Genomic DNA, 8,219 nt, shown 5'->3' on the forward strand with positions numbered 1-8,219 from the left:
TGTATAAGGTAAATATCAATATTACTTCTGATTTTCTTTAATTAAGTTAGCTGGTATAAGTTTTGACATTCAATCAACACAACAGAAAGAATAATTATAAATAGCAATATTGATAAAAGAAATAGTCTCAAATAGTTTCTTTTCTTAAGATTTTTATGTATATGTGTGATAGGTTCGTTTTTATTTTCAATGGAGTACATTTCAAATAGAAACCTTAATAAATCAAAACACAGATTTCGTTAACCAGCGATAAAAATAAAACAAGATAATTAAACTACACCAAAACAAAACGATTAAATCACAATTTAAAATTAAGTCGAATTAGATAATTCTGTCATAAAGTATAACGACATTATAATATTATTAAACAGACCGAATCGCGGTAAACAATTAACCGCACAAATAAACTAAAACTAATTGGGTACAAAGCGAGAGGGCCAAGCGTGAACCGCAATTAGTAGTTTAACGACGCGTGCCACCTAATGGCTTGGCTAAACTTCGAATTTGACCTGAACGGGTGGAATAAGCGTTAACTAATTACACTATAATCATTTTCCACTGAAAAGTGAAATCAATATTAAAGCATAATTTTACTGGATTAAAATATGAAAATTACTTTCTAAACAGTAAACGAGAGAATGATGTGGTACAACAAAAACCCATGATCGCTGGCAATAATTTGTGATGTAAACATCTTTATATACGTCGTGGTGTCCCTTATGCTTTGAATCTCCAGTAAATACATGTAACTCTATAATAGCCAGTGCGACTGGCAATGGAGGTAAAAATAAGATTGGTTGAGTCCAAAATATATAATATTATTTTAATGCTACGATTAAAATCTTCGCCACATACATATTTTGTTTATACATCCACAAATTATAAAGAACTAGGAGTCCCTTTCAGTATAACCGGCTATAAGTTTCATAATTATGGTATTTGAAATATTATATATATAATATTTAAAATACAGTTAACATACAACTGATTATTACAACGTTTCACCTTACACCGTTGCGTTTTGGTACATGTAAATTTTCTAACAACGTGCAGATTTTCATACAGTTGTATCCATGAAATTACTCTAAATTATTACCCAAGTAGGCGACGCTGGTTTTAAACAACAACCAACTGATACACAGAATTACGATTTTTATCGACATATACAATTATACATATTTCAATATTACATGCGAGGTGGAAAGCAGGGTAACCGCCAGCTACGCAAAAAGCCAATCAAAATTAATTTCAATATTTATTTATTTATTTATTTATTTATTTTTATAAATATATATATTATATATATATATATATATATATATATATATATATATATATAATTATTTTATAAATAAATATAAAAAATATATATAAATATATTCATCGTAATTAAAATTCTGTACTACTCTCTCATTCTCCAAACAACATGCTTTCAAACACGTTATTGTTCGGATACGTGAAACGACCTCATGACTTGTTTCACTCTCATTCATTACATTCATTCGTTTCCAAAGGATTTGTGGAAGACACATTATGGCACAATAAGTGTGGCTACCAAGACCTTGTGTAAGGACAGCGAAGAAATGACCGTCGACCGACCATGCTCTGCAATTAACATGGAGCATATGCTCCATGGCAATTAATGATTGCATAGACATAAAACGAATGGAAATGGCGGATGTGATAATATCATAAATTTATTATTAGAAAAATATTACATCTAAAGGATACCTAGTTTACATTGGCATTCATTTATTCGTTTCGAGTACTTAATTTCATTTTAACATATGATCTTTAGTTAGAATTGCATGTTTATTCTGGAATTATTTTATCTAATATACATATTCATTTTTTAAACTTAATACACTCAAAAATGTTCACTGCAATTGTTAAGTATTAAAATCTTCTTATCAACTAGTTATCAGTCATGATATATCAAATATATTTTACGTAGTAATCAAAACTACATCATCATTTTTAAAACATACAAGTATGCGACAAAAAATTATGATCAAACCTATGAAGGTTGCAGTTTGACGTGGATTTTATTATTGAAAACAAAAAAAAAAAACTATATTAACATTTAATGCCATGACACATCCAGATATTTGTATCATATTAATGTTTCTGCAGAACTGTACGCAGGAATTTATTGTTATGTATCGGAAACGCCTTCGCATTTCGTCTCTAACATATTGCGGCGACGTCTTTTCGAAGAATACTGAGAAAATGTTATTACTTTTACTTTACTAAAAATAATAGTTTGTCTTGTATTTTATTTATTTATTAATTATAGACCGTAGCGAGGCGCATTTCCTTGAAAATTTTATTCACAGAGACTTATTTTTTATAAAAAACTCACTGACCCCCACGAATTTCGTGAAGCAATTTTTTTTTTTTTTTTTCGAAAATATCTATTTTCTTTTACACAAAATTTGTCCTAATAATAACGAACACAAAAAATTATTACCCAATTGGTGTACTCATTTGAAAGTTATTTTATCTTTTAATTATATCATTTTTTATTTTAATTAGAAGATAAATTAAATATACCAGTAAACTTAAATTTATATTATTTCTTATTGCAAAACCGAATAAACACTTTATTAAATGTAATATTTGGTTATAATATAAAATACATTTCATTACTATCTTGTCAAAAAAGAAACCAAAAAAGTACAAGTTAATATTTTTACATGTAGTAAAACGAAAAAGATTAGATATTAAATGTAATTTACTAACCCGACCTTTCCCGACCGTGATAGTTTCCACGGCGCCAGTTTTTCAAAGGATGTCTGCTTTCGGATTTATGCTCTGAGACACAAAGAGATAAGGCAGCTACACACGACCTCCATTAATATCAATCACCAAATGTTCGTCGCCACCATGTCAATACTGATAAGAATTTCAATGGACATCAGGAAACTTTTTGTTGGAAATGTGACACAGATTTTTTTCCGAAAATATTTCATTTTCTCTTTCGAGGAATTTCTTTTCCTCGATCACACCGTGATTTTTTGTGGAATATTTTCTTTATGTATTGGTGGTGTGACTTTTCAATTAATGGAGTTTTTTTAAATGATCGAATAAGAAATTACTGTCGCATTCCAGCGGTAAAATAATTTAAACCTTAAATGAGTCACTATTTCACTAGTTCGTTAATTCTATAATATTCTATAATCCATAAAACCAACTATTAATAAATTAAATTTAAAACAATTTATTTATTATTTATTTAAACAAATTATGATTTAAATTTGTTCAACATATATATTCAAAACTATAAATATAATGACAAAAAATGTGAGGATTAATAAAAAAAGTCTAAATACACTTATGACTTGACTTGAGCCACAGAGTACTTTGTATATATAGGAAAACTTGAGTCCCAATACTTGACATTACTAAAACCACAATATTACTCAATGACTTGAATTTTAACATAAAATCTTTCAAACCACTGCACACTGTGTCAAAACGTCGTAACAAATAATTATTATGAATGACTAAAAAGTTTTTATTAAAATTAAAAGTAATCACGATTCAGCCTCTGTCTTCATATAAGAAAAGGGTCAGTGCTTTATCCACCACGCTGTTCCACCGCAGGTTGCCGTATATACAATTTCCTACCATGGGTAAAGATTGACTTGGGGGAACTCATAAGGACAAATATCCATACCGGAAACAAATATTTGCACACATAAGTACAAATATCCATCCATCCCGGGAATCGTACCCGTAAACCGCCAATGTGTAGGTATTCTCGGCACACGCACCACTACACCAGAGTGGTTGTTTAAAATGTAATATAATCTTAAAAATTTTAACTTTTCAAGTTTCCGAAGTAGGAAATGAGGGAGGCATTACCATCCTCTCCCTTCTACCCATACCATTTTAGGGAGCTTATTTAAGAGTCGTAATCAAAGAGAAGTGGTTAAAATATAGATTATTTATTTATTGATTTAGACGTATCTTTTATACATTGGCAAATGATTATGGAATTTATTATTAGTGTTTTCTATGTCTTTTGGTAAACTTAGACTTTTGCAGAAACTCTGACTACCGACTAACACCTCACTCTTCACAGGAACACAACATTACTTGTCTGTTGAGCAGTATTATTTATGGCTGCGATTTTCTGTAACGTTGAGGTACTTCCCCAGTCAGGCAACTCTGAATATTTAACTAATATTTTTTTCTTTATTAAAGAGCTTTGCCGCTACTGCGACTATGTCGCTCTGTTATTATACATTTATGTTAATACAATTACATAATAATAACACCTTAAGACACTATTGATTGAACTTCATCGACCAATTTATACAATTTCTTTGCCGAAATAGATTTTGTCAAAATACTATTACATTCGCCAACATTTCTATAAAGGCTCCTATCCTCTACTACTCCACAAACTAAACAATTAGAGTTATACCCATCAAATGGCAAAATTTATTGAGTTGAATATGTCCAGACCGCAACCGTAAAGCGGTGACAACGTCTTTTCTGTTCAGTAACACTGTGTCTATCCAAGGTTCATTGGGTGGGCGAGGTTGTATGGTCCGGTACCAGATGCTTTTGTCTTTCGACCTTTTATCAAAATATTCTCTCTACAAATCAATAAATTTGTGGAGAGAATATTCCCCAGTCAGGCTACTCTAAATATTTTACTAATAATTTATATACAAGATATACCTAGACAACATTTCTAAAAACAATCACATAACTAGAATGAGCGGAGAAATCTCTCAAATATTTATCGGGTTAACTTCCAAATAACTTTTAAAAAATATTTGTAATAAAGAGTTTTTCGTTTTTCTTCAATATCGAAGTAAAATAGCTTGTTAAGTAATAAGTTTATTAAAATACTTTTACTTATTTATAATGTTTTTACGAACGATTTTTTATATTGTTTCTTTATTAAGTTAAGAAAATTGTTATGGGTATCGTCATTATTACAATCAGTTACAGAGTGCCATTCAAATGAAATTTTCAAAATATCTTAAACGTTCAGAATTAGACCTCTTGCTTGGGGGGGGGGATTAATGGGATTAATAACATATAATTATGGCAAAAATACGTTTGCGGGGTCAGCTAGTTATTATTATAAAATCTTAGAAGTTTATCATGTTGATCGAAGTATATTGTACAACTTAAAAGTGTCCAATCTTTTTCTATACAAAACATACAACATTAAATAACCAAATCAATTCGAAATGTTGATTTAAAAACGACAACAATACGAGTATCGTTAACATTCAAGGAATAATATCTTTACTTTCGAACGTTTCCTGATGTCAGAGAGACGGCCGCTCCCCTTAAGATGCCGGACATGATTTCGCTTTTACACAAATCCATTTTGTATAGCTAATGATGTACTACGTATTGACAGACTGTTAATATCGATTTCGCGTTTTTTTTTTTGGGTTTTTCAGCTAGAGAAAGCAAATGGCTATTACGCGTACTACGATTCCTTTATCTCTCAATACGTTTACATCTTTCTCATTTGACTTTACCAACTTCAAATAAAAGAAATTCTCAATTTGATTGTACTTTTTAAACGAATTTCAAAAAAAGCGGGAGATTCTCAATTCGATGGATTTTTTTTCTTTGACACACTAATAAATACATAATTTGATTGAGATCTGATAACTACTTTTTGAGTAATCTTTTATAACGTGTATTTACTTGACAAATGTTTTGTGTACCTGCGTTGTAATGTCACCAATAAAAACGACATTTTTATAAAAAACAAACAAAAACGAATTTAGGACGTCAATTATTTTCTTTTAAAAATAATTTACGTTTACAAGCCAAAAAATCACATACATAAAATTAAAATGAGGTATTATTATAAAAATCCCACAATCATAAACAATCGAAAACTTCTCTTTTGCTTTATAAGCGTCATTTTAAGAAAACGAGTATAAATAGACAATGTAGATACAAGCTCATCCAAGCGAACAGTGGCTCAAGATATAGAATTAAAATCATTACAGCGTATCTTGAATGAGGTTAAACTTACAATGAGCATCGTGGCCGGGTCTGGCGGTGAACATTTCATTTTTCATTCGCCATGTTTTTTCGGAGAAAGTGCGAATGACGGTTGAAGAGATTCGAGAATGAAAGGTCTCAGCGACAGTCATGGAGGATGCGGTAAACGAGCGTTTTTTTTTTAAATATAAGGTTTGGGTTAAATAAAATTATAATAATAACAAATTTTACGCAATGACATGTCATATCATGACATATACAGGATCTTTTTTTTAAACGATAGGTTTGCGTTTGACCACTATTTCACCTGATGATAAGTAAAAATGCTGTCTAAGATGAAGCACGCTTACCTAGAAGTAACCTATTCATTCGCGACTTAAAGATCCCCGGATTATAGTTTTCTGGAAACACAGACGCTGGTAGAGAGTTCCATTCTTCTTCCATTTTTGTTCCATTCTTCTAGAAATCTTCATGCAAAATGATACATGTAATAACGTATAGAAACATGCCTATCACCGCTTCCTCCACTGCAAATACTCCTCTAACTCCAAATATGTCTAAATCAATTGAGTTGTTTAGAAGAAAAATCTACGTATTTGTGTAATATATAAGAACATTTTATACCAAGTGGAGTAAAACAAGATCAATATAACAGTGCTTAAAATGGATACAACAAAAAAAAATCATAATAAAAAATAAAAGACGCTACCATTTCTGATACATAATTTAATTTAAAAAAATCCTTCGAGCCGGATTTGAACCAGCGACCTATGGATCACAATCACACCAGCTACAGTCCACCGCTCTACCAACTGAGCTATCGAAGGTACATTACAAAGTCTGTTTTTTTGTAAACGTATTTTTGTAGCGAGGTGAAAGGTGCACCCACCACTTATGACCGGTTCTGACTATATATCGAATTTGTTGTTTTGAATGCTATAAATAGTCTATGTGCGTTCAGAAAATCGCGAGTCATCGCCGTCAGAGCGTAGCCATATCCCTGACAAATTAAATCGTTTTAAATTAAAACACTACGTTCAAATGACCCAGTTGAAGTAAGCTATTCCGACAGGCGGCAAGTTTAAGTTGCATGGCCGAGGTAACAAATGACAAATAAAAAATATACCGTTTTAACTTTAGTATCAATCATAAAATATTCTTCTAAATATGTATATATGTAGGTTTACTGTTTAGAATTAAAAAGTAAGGACCTTTTTCAATAATTTTTGACACGATTTCTATGGAGCTTACGTCACAGTTCTAATCTCTAGTAAGAAATTTCATAGATAGATAGGCAATTGAAACGAACCATAAGTTGTTTTTTTCTACTCTCTCACAGCATTTTTATAAAATCTCTATATAATAAAAAGTATTTTTCTGTTCCCACAGGACTTTCTTTTACCTATAATCACCTATAAAATTAGGTAAGCCACTCTAAACATTATTTATTTTCCCAAAAGTGTACTACACTTTCCATCCGTGGTTCTAAATTAACACATATATATTTAGGTTGTCTGTAAGTCAGTTCAGTCAGTCAGTTCAGCCAATTGCAGTCCACTGCTGGATATAGGCCTCCCCAAGCTCAATGACTAAATAATCATAAGTCCGCCCATTGTAATACAAAATCTGTAACTATCCTAAAACTATGCTTAACTTGTAATATGTTGCGTTACAGTCAGATATACCAAGTCATCACACATATGAAATTAATATAAATCTTAACATATGAATGGAAATTAATCTCTTTTCAACTCATCTGCCCGTCTGTTTCTCCCTTAGCACAGCGAGAAATGTAAACAGCATTTTCGTCTACATTAAGCTATTCACGTCTTGGATGTCTTGTCCTTTTGTTTGCTCAGCGGATGATCTGATGCTCAGCGAGCGGTTACCGTAATTATATTATACCACGAGGATTGTTTTGCAAGCGTTGTTTGGGACTTAATAAGTTAATACATTCATTAAATCTTCACACAGAGAAATATGTGTGGATTTCATAATTTAAAAATATTAAAAGCTTGTTTCAATGTACTGTATGTCTCGTACTTATGTTTAAATTTATAATCGTATTATGTATTGTATTTTTATATGTATTATATTACATAGCCTATGTATTTAGTTGTTACAGTAACTAAAAAACAAATATTTGCGCTAATTGCATTTGCAGCAATCAGGAGATTGAAAAAAACCAAATAATTATTAATTATTTATTAATTACATATTTATACAAT

At 30.7% G+C, this 8,219-nt stretch overlaps 1 non-coding gene across 1 annotated transcript; it reads right to left on the bottom strand.

Annotated features, from left to right (window-relative positions):
* Positions 1-6,731: 6,731 nt before the first annotated feature.
* Trnay-gua lies at positions 6,732-6,818 on the bottom strand. The gene is given in 2 exon segments: positions 6,732-6,767; positions 6,782-6,818. It is a non-coding gene; the product is annotated as a tRNA-Tyr (tRNA).
* Between the last annotated feature and the right edge of the window lie 1,401 nt (positions 6,819-8,219).

This window comes from Melitaea cinxia, chromosome 6, assembly GCF_905220565.1.
Source record: "Melitaea cinxia chromosome 6, ilMelCinx1.1, whole genome shotgun sequence".
NCBI lineage: Eukaryota > Metazoa > Arthropoda > Insecta > Lepidoptera > Nymphalidae > Melitaea > Melitaea cinxia.